General features: G+C 35.7%; 1 protein-coding gene and 1 pseudogene across 1 annotated transcript in view; one reads left to right on the top strand and one right to left on the bottom strand.

Moving 5' to 3' along the window:
- Dok6 (docking protein 6) overlaps positions 1 to 14518 on the top strand; it is a 309537-nt gene that overhangs the window by 132595 nt on the left and 162424 nt on the right. The gene's annotated exons all lie outside the window — the stretch shown is intronic.
- Positions 2442 to 3356, bottom strand: LOC119815097 (annotated as a pseudogene).

Below are 14518 nucleotides of genomic sequence, written 5' to 3'. Positions count from 1 at the left end.
GTACACCTTCATGGATAATTAGATAATGAAAAATCCAATATAAGCCGATGCCTAGCTAGGTTTCCATGGAAACATCCATGTCTACTGGCCATCACTGACTTTCAGTTTCCTTGTGCAGTTCCCATGGTTCCAAGGCAAAGAATTTATCTGAAATAAACTAAGACTTATGATTCACCTTCAGTGGCACACACTCAAATGTCCTATGTGTAACTTGTGAAATGCGGATTTACCAGTAAAAATAGCCAAAACCACAAGCAAAAAAAGTAAATAATAAAAAGTATACAGAATTCTATTGGAAAATAGATAAACTTGTATTGGATGATAAATAATCATTTCAGTTCTGTTTGTAAGCACAACAAAAAAATGCACCAATAATTTATCAGTTTGTTATTGTCATAAAAATATTTCAACAATTAAAACTGGTGATCCAGATATTTAGTATTTGCTGTGAAATTATGTATACCATACATAAAGAAGAAAATTCAGTTTGTTGTGTATACATAATAATATCATATATTTGAGCTTATGTGTAAACACACATGCATAACACATTTATGTACATATGTATATCTTTATATGATATAAATACACTTAGTTTTATGCACCATGGTGTTCAAAAACTTCATCTCATTAAGTAAAACTTTGAGTGGAGGTATCAGTGATGCTCCCATTAAAATTTTATATTCCCAAATATTCAATTTTTTATTTTTATTTTATCTACTAATGCTTTGAGTTTTTTAGAGTGGGATATAATCTTAACATACATTTAGTATTTGTATTTATGAGTATAACTGCATGTTGTTCCTTTTAATAATCATTAGGTGCCGGGCGGTGGTGACGCACGCCTTTAATCCCAGCACTCGGGAGGCAGAGGCAGGAGGATCTCTGTGAGTTCGAGACCAGCCTGGTCTACAAGAGCTAGCTCCAGGACAGGCTCTAAAGCTGCAGAGAAACCCTGTCTTGAAAAACCAAAATAAAATAAAATAAAATAAAATAATAAAAAATAATCATTAGGTTAAATTATCCCAAAACATTTTCTACTTTTGATCTATTAAACAGCAAGGTTATGTTGTAGACTCACTCAAACCAGAGTGTGAGTTTAAATTTTTCCGGGGCTTTTACCAGTCCTACACAAATGGGGGAAAATAGTTTCTTCTGTGACTTTGATGAATATTTGTATAAAATACTTGGCAAGCTAATTAGCTGATAGATGAAAATACTTTCATCTTTATCAAGCAGGAATGGAGCAGATGTGTGTTTTGAAACATGGTTCTTTATACTTTCTAACAGCGCAGTGGATCTTCCCAATCCTGTCTTAGTTTTAGTATGTCTGTGAATTTGTTGCACTTTTTATTGAGGGCTCAGAATCTGAATATTATGTTTAAATAACGAGATTACAACTTGCTCCAGTTTCTAAAATCTAGAACAATTTAAATAATAAATGCATTGTAACTTGCATATCGTTTTTTAATCCATCTTACTGTGAGGATTTTGTAAAATTTTACTTTTTTTTACCAATGTTGTAGCCACTCTAGTTTTCTGTACCTGTATTTGAATATATTCTAATGATAGATGTTTCTGGAACATTATCCATTTCCCCTGTCTTTTAGTATCCTTTTTGAGTGAAGTGGCCAAGACATTGGCCTCTGGCATCAGCAGTGTAAGTTCAAATTCAGGTCCCCCACTATCAGTAACATATTTGGGTATATTCCAGAATGTTTGCTCTTGATATATTTTATGGATAATTTCAGAATATAATCACTTGTCACAATTACTATGTGCAATTTTTTTCTGAGTGGTAACAGCCTTTACTGTATGTCTTAGTATTTTAACTTGCTTATATCTATACCCACTTTCTTTTCATTATTAATATTGTGTGCTTTTATTCTTTTCTGTTTTTATATGGCATCGTCTTTTGTGAAAGGAATAAACTTTCTGTCTTATTTTCTCATGAAAATATGAGGACCCAGGGTGTAATGAGAATCTGAACTTTTCTTCTGTCATGGATGAAACTCTAAGAATTGACCCGAGACTGAGTAAAGAAAGGGTAGAAGGCACGAAGGAATGATTGAACTTGATATGGGATGTCAGCACATTGGGTTCAAAGTCTTAATGGATCAGCATAGTGTTGAATGTGATGCACTCAGTGGAGAAACTGGAAAGATAGCAGACACTCCTCTGAAATTGGTTTAAAAATTAACTTAAAACGTTATCAATACAAGTTCAATTTAATATATTAATGAGGTAGTATAATGTTTTGATACATCTGCACATTGTATTAACGTGTAATTCAGCTCGAACATATCTGTATCTTCAAGCGCGTTTTCCTCTTGTAGATATTTTTTTGCAAGCCGAGCATGGTTAGCTGGTTTTGTTAGGGCAAGCGTGAACATGTTCTCTAGCTTCTTCCACTTGCAAGCATGAACAGTGAGGGCCTGTATCTACACAGGCCGATCTCGAGGTCTGGTCACAGTGTGCCGCCACAGTGGGGGCAAGTCCCCTTCCTTTCTGGCAGGAGGCAAAGCTTCAGTCATAATACCATCAGGTGATGTCTCCTTCTGCAGCTGCTTTACCTCCCGACCCCAGCTTTCCAACCTCAGCTTCTTCCACTGCTCTCTCTTGGAAAAGTAATCAGGGTACATTGCTTTTTCAGAGGGATGCCAGTAATCTAAGCACCATTCCGGAACCTTGTAGTGTAGAAGGGAGCCGGGCTGCGTCCTGCCACCAGGCTAGCTTGACCCAAAATAATTACACGGAAACTGTATTCTTTTAAATACTGCCTGGCCCATTAATTTCAGCCTCTTACTCACATCTTGATTAACCCATATTTAGTAATCCGTGTAGCACCACGAGGTGGATCGCTTACCAGGAGAGATCTTAACCTGCCTCCATCTCGGAGAGGAGAGGCATGGCGACTCACTATGGTGACTGCCTGAAGCGGCTCCCCAACTCTGCCTCCTTTCTCCCACAATTCTGTTCTGTCTACTCCGCCTACCTAATTTTCTGTCTCTTAAAGGGCCAAGGCAGTTTCTTTATTGATAATGAAAGTAACACATAGACACTCCTCCATCATTGTAGCAGTCATAGGAGGTGCCCCCGGGAGATTCAGAGAAGATGTACGGCTGAGGGTGCTGATTCTGCCAGAATTATTCTTCTGCCTCCCTCAATAGCTGGGTAGCCTTCTTTATATCCTTCTCATTCCTATGTTCTTCAAACCGGACTCTCAACAAACAAGCAAAGTACCGGTATTTGTCCCTGTGGATACACCACGATTCGAGGTGGCAGAGCATGCGCTTGTATAGCCACAGCACCTTCTGCTGGTGCATCAGGTAGGCCAGAGCAGCACAGAATGCCATAGCGCCCGGCTCACCTTCAGAGGCCGCCGGGGTGGGGGTGGGGGCTGCAGGGTCCCTCTTGTAGATTTTTAAATATATGCTGTATTACAGTTATCGATCTTTACCTCACTTTGCAGTAGCACACCAGAACTCACTCCAATCACACTGTAGCTTAGAACCCCCTTGGTCACACCTTATGAATACCTTCCTTCCCACTACTGCCCCTAACATTTGAGAATCACCAGTGCTCAACTCTCAGTTCCTGAGGTCCACATTTAATAATTCTATTTATTTACCAATCTTTTAGATCCTGGCATTTTCCACTTACAGCAATGTATCTCTGGTCGTATGAGTATGCACAACAGAGTTTTTCTTCTTTCTATCACGGGTTAATGATTATGTTGTACAGCATACTATTGTTGTTTCCTTCCCTGTTTATTGTGAGTTGAACTACTGTGAATATGAGAATAGTTTTTAAATATGATGACTCTATTTCCCTTGAATAAATATGCAAGGCTCGGATTCATTAATCAAACAGTAATTTTAACTTTTAATTTAAAAACATACCAAATCTCATAGTAGCTATAGAAGTATACATTTCCACCATGGCACACAAGGGTTCCCTGAAAGCAGTGACAAACATAATAGTTTATTTTGATAGAATATAAGGTATTATACATAATAAACATGTAAGAATCAATTGCTGATGACTGTAGTGTGTTTTGAAAGAGAGAGAATGATCTCACAGTGTATTAAAATTATATAATTGAAAGTTTATTTGACTTTTGAAACATTTTTCAACTTTTTAAGAGTGTCATACATTTATATCCTGAATTTTAGATGCTTGCACCCTCTTTTCCAGCTTCCCATCATCTTTTCCCCACTAGCCCCTAAAAGCCTTCTTTTAAACAAGTTCCATTCATACTTTGTCATTTCCTTACATATGACTCACTGAGTTTAATCAGAATTTCTTGCCTGACCATAGGTGAGTTTTTTATTTACTGGTGGGAGGGCAATTTATCAGTTGCTACATCACTGAAAACAATGGCACTATTTTCTCCAGTGAATGTTACCTGCCAATAGTTACTCAGGAAGAGAGAGGTCTTATAGACCCCTGCCTCCATCCATAGTGAAATGTTTGCAGGGCCAAGGTTGTACAAGTCTTGAGCAGATAACTATTGCATCAATGAGATTTTTTTTTGAGTGAATGCAATGACTATGCCCCATCTAGAAGACTTCTCTTTGCTAAACATCACCCCACTCTAGGTTCTTACACCATGCCTGTCCCTTTGTCTGTGATGCGCCCTAAATCTCGAAGTGGATGATAGGTAATCTAGCTGTTCCATTTATGGCTAAGCTCTTCACCATCACTTATTCTCAGCACTTTAATTAGATGTGAGTTTTGCATTAACCACTTTTCTCTGTAGTAGAACGCATCTCTGATGAAGGCTGGGAGGAACACTAATCTATGGGTATAAACATGAGTATTTAGAAGGTAGTTTAACAACATGGCTGTTAGTAGTAGGCTCCCTGTTAGGGCTTATAACCAGTCCAGCCTCTGACTCTTGAACAATTTTAGAAAACCAGGCATGAAATTCAAGTCCAACCAAAAATCTGTTAGCCACTCCCTTAACAGTCAGGTCACTATTGCAATAGATTGCAATCCTGACCAGCTGTTAGTTATTATTATAGCTAACAGGAAGGAGTCTGTTGATGATGATGATGACTTCTTCCTGTTTGCTTGCAAAAACACTTCAAGCACCATGAAAACTTGTCCTATGGAGGGAGCTTCCATGTTCAGCACAGTTTTAGCTTTAATGCTCTAAGTTCTAAGGCCAAAGTATACAATGTGTTCAGCAAACATCAGATTTCTTCTTAGCTACTAAGCCAATGTCTTATATACATGACTTTGTCCTGTATGCTAAAGAAAGATTCAGGGAATGATGGAATATTTCGCCATTCAGAAATCTATGCCTGTCATGATTTTATGCTCTTTGTTACAGAATCAAATCATACATCTAAAGGATAACTTGGTTTTGTTAACTATTATTTCTTGAAAAGAATATATGAGAGTTCCTGCATCCAAAAGCATTTTTCTTTGGGGTACAAAAGAAATGCTATGAATTAAGTATTAGTGTTATTTTCTTGCTCTTAAACATATTCCTAAGAACACAGCTGTGGTTTAGTAAGTTGTTCTGACTGAACTTATTTATAAATAGTGTGGGCAGTTATCAACATAAAGTTAGATTTAATACAAGCTGTTGTGTCCTCTGTACCTAAAGCATAGTCACTGAGTGGAAACTGTCAAAGAACACATGGAGAAATGAGATTTAGAGTTCTTACCAATGAGCAGAAGAAGCAATTATCATTGTCTATCATATATAAATACTTTTTAAAAAAATATTGACAGGCTATGGGGCTGGGGATGCTGTTCAGTGCCTGAGTGCATACCTCCTTTGCAGAGCACCTGGCTCTGGTTCATGGCAGGAATATTAGAATCTTCACAATTATCTGTAATCCCAGCCCCCAGGGAACTTAAAACCCCTGTCCTCCAAGAGCTCAGCACCCCCTCTTTCTCTTTATCTCTCTCTCTCTAAGCAATTGGACATAGAATGTTACTAACAGCCTCTTCTCATTGTTGCTGTAGTACATAGAGTTTGGCTCTCTTGTTTTCTTCTCAATAGTTCTGTTAATAATTAGATGAAAAAATGAAATTTATGCCCTGGCAGTGCTGAAGCATGCATGGGCAGCCCATATATGGTGTTCTGTTGAACTTGTCCATATTGGGTTTCATGGCCTAAGTTGATGAGGATGACTGACCAGGAATCTTCCTTAAGAGGGCACCAGATCTCATTACAGATGGTTGTGAGCCACCATGTGGTTGCTGAGAATTGACTGAGGGCCTTCGGAAGGGCAGGCACCTATTACTCAGTCAATACTGTGACTTCTAGCTACCACTACTATAGCTGAGATAGCTAACTTTTATCAATTCTTTATATAAAGAATAAAGTTATTTCAATCATTTAGGAATTATAGTGGTAACAAATCTGAAAACATTTCAGAAATGAACTTGTTGTGCCAATTAGTGCCTAAATTTCTCTACTTTCCTTCAAAACACTGAAACAATTAAGGACATTTTGTCTTTGCCGTAATCACCACACTCCCTACCTTGCCGTAATCACCATACTCCCTACCTTGCCATTGGTTCCAAGAAGACTGAGCATATCTATGTAGTATTTACTTTTGATTCCTAGCTGTTGAAATCAGCAAGCATATCATTATGTTTAAACATACCCATTTTTATAAAGCCTGGTAGAAATAGGTTTATAATTCAAGTCTTAATCATTTGTATCTAAAGCCAGTGAGTAATCCTTTAACTTCTGTCTGTGGTTATAGAAAAGGCAAATGTAAAAATAAACCTTTTGCTGAAATGTGTTTTGTGTTGCTTATGTATAAAAATATATCTCTAACCATTTCCCATGGCATTACATCTTTAAATATCATTCAATTACCAAATTAACATTTAGTCTAGTAAATATTACTTGAAAATACTATCTTTTGGTTCATATCTGGGGTCAATTTTAAAAATAATCTTACAACATGCTTTTGTATTGATAAAATTGTTATAAGCTATTTGATTTATGATGAATCCTGGTTTGAATTATTTTGTCATGAATACAACCTAATTTTTTACCAACTTGCATCTATAAAATATTTTTTACATTCTTTTACTTAATGATGTGTGTTATGCCTATCCTATTAAGCATTGTCTATTTTTTTCATTGCTGACAAATATTTTTGCAAGTCCAGGCTGTTTTAAATCTCTGTTCCATGCTGTAGTCTCAGCATTATCTATAAGTGTTTGTGTTTTAAAGTTTTAGGGTACATATATTTATGAGAAATTTGAAAATATTCCTGTTCTTATAAGGCATATCTATCTTATTTATATTTAAGCAATTCATATGAGTCTTTGATCAAGTAACAATTAAAAAATGCACAACATATAGACAATATGAGGTAAATCATGAACTAGAATCGTATTTATCATAGAGCCATAAATTTGCAACTGTGACCTTGAAGAAAAATAACATCTTACTAGTGAGATGTGTGTTTTATGTTTATACAAATATCAAAATATGTAAACAAGCTATAATTTTGAGACATATACATAATGACAAGATAAATCACTAACATCTATTAAATAACGCATGTAAACCAATATAATACAACTTTAAAGACTGATAGAATTGTAACAAAAGTGGGAAACATGTTTATATTGTGTTTGTTTCTTAAGTTAATAGGTATTTTAATTGTTTTAATATACTTTGAAGGTTGAAGTGGATTCTTGAACAACTTGAGCAAACAATGTGAAAGGAAGATATAAAACGTAGTTTTCTACATTTATTGTATCATCTTCCATAACCTTGTCATATAAGTAGATGTCCATTGTCATTTTAAAAGGTTATAAAGCCATGCAGTAGAGGACCTGAGAATACAGTACAATCTTTATGAGTGTCAAGCCCAAATGAGAACTCATTTTAAGGTCACAAGTTAGAATTATTTTATTACACACTCATGACTTAAATTTCTGAGAAGAGTATATTTTATGGCCAGAGACTAAGTTTGTCTGCAATTTGTCATGGATATAAAGTCTCTGACTTGGTCAAATACTCAGGTAGTGCAACACAAGGGGATGACTCACCTTGAGCTGACTTTCTGAGACTCATATTCTTAAAGATAAATTTAGAGTAGTCAAAACTAGAGGAGAATCTTTACCCATCCACCACTGCAGTTAGCATCTTTATGCCTGTTTCTGATAATAAAATTTATCATGTTCTGAAATTATAAGATCTAATGCACAAATTTATAATGTAAATTTATATTCATAAAAAATAAAATTGTTCAAGTTTTTTTTAACTTTTTCAAGTGCATATCTCAATTCCTTTAAAAATACACAAATTGCCGATTATTTTTGAGATCTGCCATTACAAGACGTTTTAGCACTTACTATGTTTTCTTTGATTCAGGGCTTAGGACTCATAAAATCAGAACTCCAAAATAATCATATCCTTAAGCTTTGTTATCCTGAAGCCTATTAGCTTTTCTAAAATTTTAGATTGTCAGTGTTATCTCTAGGATAATAATGTCTCAGGTGAGTCATCTGAGCACCAGCATATATCAATGTCTCTACTTTTATCCCTGTATCTCTCTCATAACCTTGTCCAATTACATCAGCATTTGTTTTCATGGGTGGTTACCAGAGAAAAGGGTGTTTCGCCTTCTTCCCATTTTTCTTTATTCAACAGCTAACAAAATACTTATTATATGTTATTCAAGTTGCAAATAGAGAAAATTCCATGCTGGAAAAATGCTGTAAGCAGAAAACATATAACCCACTGGGAAAGAGGTAGAAAAGGTGAATCAGATAAGATAAACAACAGTTAATAATTTGGCAATAACTGTTTCCTAAAGAAAAGTTAAAGCACAGTATATGGCAGTCTTACACAAGGAAACAATTCATAATAAGGTAGTTTTACATGTTGGAACTACATGCCCTTAACATTAGGTTCCAACTTCCAGAGATTAGAGGATGACAACATTCTGTTGTTTGATTACACAAAGGGTGGCTTACAACACTAGGTAAAGAAGTCCTTGGATGATCAAACTTGCCAACGAACTTTTAAACAGATTTACATCTCAATGGTATAGTTATTGTCATCAAGTTTCTAAACCAAAACCTTCACAGAAAAGGATACAGAAGACTCAGAGCTTGGGCTGTCTGTCTTCCTCAAGGGCCTGGGGATCAATAGGGATGCCAAGTTTAGAGTCGGGGAGAAACTTTAATAAATATTGTTAAAGTAGAGGAACAATTGAGATTCTTTTTTTTTTTTTTTTTTTTTTTTTTTTTTTTTTTTTTTTTGGTTTTTCGAGACAGGGTTTCTCTGCAGCTTTTTTAGAGCCTGGCCTGGAACTAGCTCTTGTAGACCAGGCTGGCCTCGAACTCGCAGAGATCCGCCTGCCTCTGCCTCCCGAGTGCTGGGATTAAACGCGTGCGCTACCACCGCCCGGCTGAGATTCTTGATTAAAATATAAACTTGGTTTTTAAATGTGGACTAGCTAGAATAAATAAGCATTGAAAAGCATGAGGTGTCTTGACCTAAAGCACAGTTTGGCAGTTAGAAAATCAGAGCATAGGAGGAAAGAGGAAGACTGGGTTGGAGAAACTGAAGTCAACCTAGAAAAGAACAGGGACTCCGCTGCCAGTCAAAGAAAGACATTGCCAGTGACAGAGGTGTTAATGGCAGTCCAAAGGAGGGACGGAGACACTGAAAAATAACTATATTTTCAAATAGAACTTGAGTCAAACTATACTATGCTTTATGCCATATAGCAATAGGACCAGGACTTACCTGGGTCCATGAATTGGTTTTTGGAGCCCATTCCCTATGGTGGGATACCTTGCTCAGCCTTGATACATGAGGAAGGGGCTTGGTCCTGCCACAAATTGGTATGCCAGACTTTCTTGATTCCCCAAGGGAGTCCCTACCTCTGCTTAGTAATGGATATGGGATGGGGGTGGGGTAGTTAGGAAGCTGGAAAGTGGAAGGAGGGGGAACTGGAGTTGGTATATATATAAAAATAAAAATCTCTCTTTATTATGTTTTAAAACATTTAAAAAATGTTTTATGGGGATGTGTCCATAGTTTATTAAAACACCTGAGTGATAATTTAGGAATGGATATTCCTTCTTGAACTCTACAACCTTCAAGTACAAGAATTTCAGGTATCAATTCACTCAAGTCAGAGACTGAATAGACTTTACAAAAGTACATGATAAAATTTATCTTTTAGGGCAGCACGTTTCCTCCACATTAACTATCTATAACCTATATTTGTATATAAGGCATCTATATGAACCTATCAAATCACACAAATGCAAAAAATAGAAAAAACAAGAGGCTCTAAATTAACTTTTATATAAAGTACAAAAATACTGTGGCCTAAAATATTCCTATAAAATTTATTTCAATTTTTATTTCTTTATAACTAATATTTGGATTAATATTACTCCATATTGTAGTCGGTTGGCCATTTATGTTTTATAACATAAATAGCTAACATTTTTTTTTTATCTTTTTTTTTTTTCTCTCATGGTTTATTTTTTTTTATATTTAAAAATTTCCATCTCCTTCCCTCCTCCTCCCCCCTCCCTCCCCTCCTTCTCCCCCTTCCCTCCCCTCCTTCTCCCCCTTCCCTCCCCTCCCCTCCACCCATACCTCCCCTCCCTCCCTCTCAAGGCCAAGGAGCCATCAGGGTTCCCCACTCTATGTTAAGACCAAGGTCCTCCCAACTCCCCCCAGGTCCAGGAAGGTGATCGACCAAGCTGAGAAGGCTCCCACAGAGCCCGTCCATGCAGAAGAATCAGAGCCCAGAGCCATTGTCTTTTGCTTTTCAGTCAGCCCCCGCTGTTAGCCACATTCAGAGAGACGGGTTTGGTCGCATGTGTGGTTAAATGTTTGGGAAATCGTATACTAATCAGAGAATAAGTTTATATACTCTGATACTCTTCAAAGTATTCAATATGTTAGGGCAAACTATGCTTCTTAAAGAAAGGTTTATAAGATAAAGCTTATCCTAAAGAAACTTTAAAGTTATGGATACCTTATTTAATGCTCTGATCACATCTCTGAAATAGAGCCTTTTGAAATAGAGGTACACAGAAACAATTGTTACATTTATTTTTTGAGTATGCCTGAGTATTTAGCTGAACTATTTGAGTAATTTTTCCTGTAAAAATGTTTCTTAGGTAAATTGGAGTAGAACTCACATGCACAAAAGTAAACTTAAGACCCAGGTAAGCCAAACAACAGAACAATATTCAAGTGTGAACCACCTAGGATAAGTATTTACAGAGAAATCATAGCGAAGATTCAGAGAACATTAAGCTCCTGGCAGGAGAGGTGTTATATAGCAGGAAAATGAGTTTCAATTTGGGTAATAAGGGCTAGAAGTATTGATGATTTCCTAGCCATTTGGAGAGAATGTCAGGAATCTACTAGTTTGAGGAGCTTGGACCATGCCAAGCTACCCTGGTTGCTGTTCTAAGACCTTTCAGACTAGATGTAATCTATCCCACAGTTCCTTTGTATGGGAACTTTAGCCTGAAATGCTTGGAGCTCTCCAGGAGATAATATGGTCTTTGGAGGCACAGAGCAAAAAGGCAATGCCTCTGTGGCTTGTTGCATATTCAGGAGCTCAGATTTGATAAAGTCTAGAATGAGACATAAATATAATGGTTGTTTTTTCTTTTAATCATATTAAATAGCCATATATTAATTATTAAACTTGCTAGTGACATGTCTCACATCCCACGTACTGTATCTAATTAAAAAGCAACAGTCTGACAAGTTCTTTTCTCCCACATCGTTCTCTGTCTTCTCACATCTGTCACTTTTTAAAGAGTATAATTTGCAAAAAAATGAACTTTAATGTTAATTTATTTAGAATTAGAGTGAAAGCATCATGAGCACTAGGCACTGAAAAAATTAAGTTAATATGATGTAAACAACTTTATTTCTCCAGCTACTACTTAAAGGATAGTTTTCATCTTTGAAACCTAATAATTTTATTTTGAAAACTGGCCCCTGCAGAGGTGAGAATGTCATAGATCTCTGCATTCCAAATAAGAATCGTCTTCAGCACTGCTGTCATCTATGTACCATTGAACATATCAACACATGCTCAATAAAAATGCAATAACATTTCATAGAATGTTAATTCCTAATGGCAGCTTATTAGGTAATACAAGTTACTTTTCAGTGTTTTGTTTGACAGTTTCATATGCATATATAATAAAAAATTAGTCAATTTCACACGCGTTCCTCATTGTCATCCAATTCCTTTCCTTATTCTGCTGAAACCCATCTTAGTGTCTTGGTTAGGGGTTCTCCTGCTGTGATAAAACATCTTAAACATAAGCAGCTTGGGAGGAAAACCATTTATTTCTTCTTACAACACTCGTCACACACCATCTCTGAGTGTACAAGGCAGGAACACTGTGGCAGAAACTGATGTGGAAGCCACGAAGGAACATTGCTTTCTGGATATTTTCTCATGACTCGATCAGACCACTTTTTTTAAAACATAGAGGACTACCTACCCAGGGAATGACACAACCTACAGTTGGCTGGATTCTTCCACATCACTAACCAAAATGTTCAGACTTGCCTATAGGCCAATGTGCTGGGGGAACTTTTCACTGAGGTTCACTCTTCCCATATGACGATTATTAGCCTGAATTAAAGTGATATAAAAACTATACATATACATGTATATAAGCATATACATGTCCCCCTTAATTTCATGTTTTCTATGTGTGGCTCGCTTAGTTAGAATGTCTTGAATGAAGGTTATTGGGATGTAATTCACTGGATCAAGGGCAACGAATTAGGAGCTACACTACTTACTAAAGAAAATTGAGCCCTCTGTCCCTAACAATTAAAGACTAATAATCCCTCAGGAGAGGTGGGACCTCATGAGCACCTCCCTGGCACCATGACTAGTATTTATGTTCAAATCTATTTTACTTTAAACTTTTTGCATGAATAATGAAAGCTATATCTTTATTACTTCAGTTATTTTTTATTCATGAAATAAAAACACAAAAAGACTGTCAGAATACAGCCAAAGGCTGCGTTTAGTGTAAAAAGGTGGCTATCGCAATGTAAAGTACAATAAAAAATGAAATTATAATAATAGAGATGCACTGTAATTCTCCTTGAGGAAAATGTGCCCCAAGTTGCACAAAGCATTAATCATTATATTCATTTCCGTAGCCAAAGCCCCAGGCATTATTTTTGGATTTCTTTGTTCTCTGTTTAATGGTCAAATGGTATTCTGACTGAATATATAACATTGGATATTGCAAATCTTTGCTGAGTTCTCATGAAATACTTCTGTAAAAGTCTTTTGATACTGCTAAAACTGCTGAACACTTTTGTTTTTCAGAAAAGTATAAATTATTGGCCTTTTGTTATGATATAAAAAGTAGATGAAAGAATGTTTTGAGTGCTTAGAAATATGAGTAACTGAACTGCTACAATTTAAAGAGTTAACTCAAGTTATTAAACAATATGTTGAAGACGTTACAATCTTTGTTTAATTAAGATATTAATTAATTTTCCAGGAACAGAAAATTATTCCTATTCTAATGAATAATCCTGGGCATTTATCCTTTTTATTATTTAAATATATATTAATATATTATTTTTATATTAAGCATACTTGACTATATCCCTGAGAACAAGTACTGCATTCAAAAATATGTACATACACAGACAATATGATAAAGACTGTTTCTGAATTGCCTTTTGTATGAGAAAGTTCTTCAAAATTTGTATTGATGAGCAAACACAATGTCTTTTGGTGCTGTTGTGTCTTCTAGGTAATTTCCAGCCAACTAAAACAAAACAATTTGAAATCAGAATTTGAGGTATTAAAAGAATATTTGTGTCTTGACCTTTCCCAGAAGACTTTGGGCAAGTAACACAGAAATCAACCTCATCTGACCATCTTTCTTCACCTAACTCTATTTGCTTTAGTGTGTATTATTGATCATTTGTTCCATACAAGCTGAAAAAGCAATACCATATCTAACCCTCTTTCAACTTCCAGAGGCCTCACTGAATCAATGTGAGCAGTGTGACTAGAAGCTATCAGAGAGAACTTACCAAACTTTCCCATAGTGTCAGATGTTTGATATCTGATGTATACAAACAAAAATGAATATTCACCTTTATAGCCAAAGTGCTTAAAATGACAATTAACTTTGAACATCATTCCAAAAATATTTCTCCAAATCAAAGTAATACCTTGAAGATTTACTGAATGCTTACATTTACTTGTGCAAGCTCACTTCCCTTCACCTCCAATCTTTTTTATCACCATCACAAGCATTTGCTTTGAAATCTTTATATTGCTTAAACATTAATTAAACATTAATTAAACATTAATTCTTTTAAATTAAAGAGATGTGTACCATAATTTTGTTACTCAATGAAAAGTATTTTTCTACTTTTAATAACCAAGTAATTTATTATAAAACTTATTATGCTCCTTGTTTCTTGTAAAGTATTTTACTTATTCTTTATAATACTGATTGGTTTCACTGATACATGGCAGAG

This window comes from Arvicola amphibius, chromosome 5, assembly GCF_903992535.2.
Source record: "Arvicola amphibius chromosome 5, mArvAmp1.2, whole genome shotgun sequence".
Lineage (NCBI taxonomy): Eukaryota > Metazoa > Chordata > Mammalia > Rodentia > Cricetidae > Arvicola > Arvicola amphibius.
Note: the sequence above shows the minus strand (reverse complement) of the source record. Positions and strands in the feature narration are given on the sequence as shown.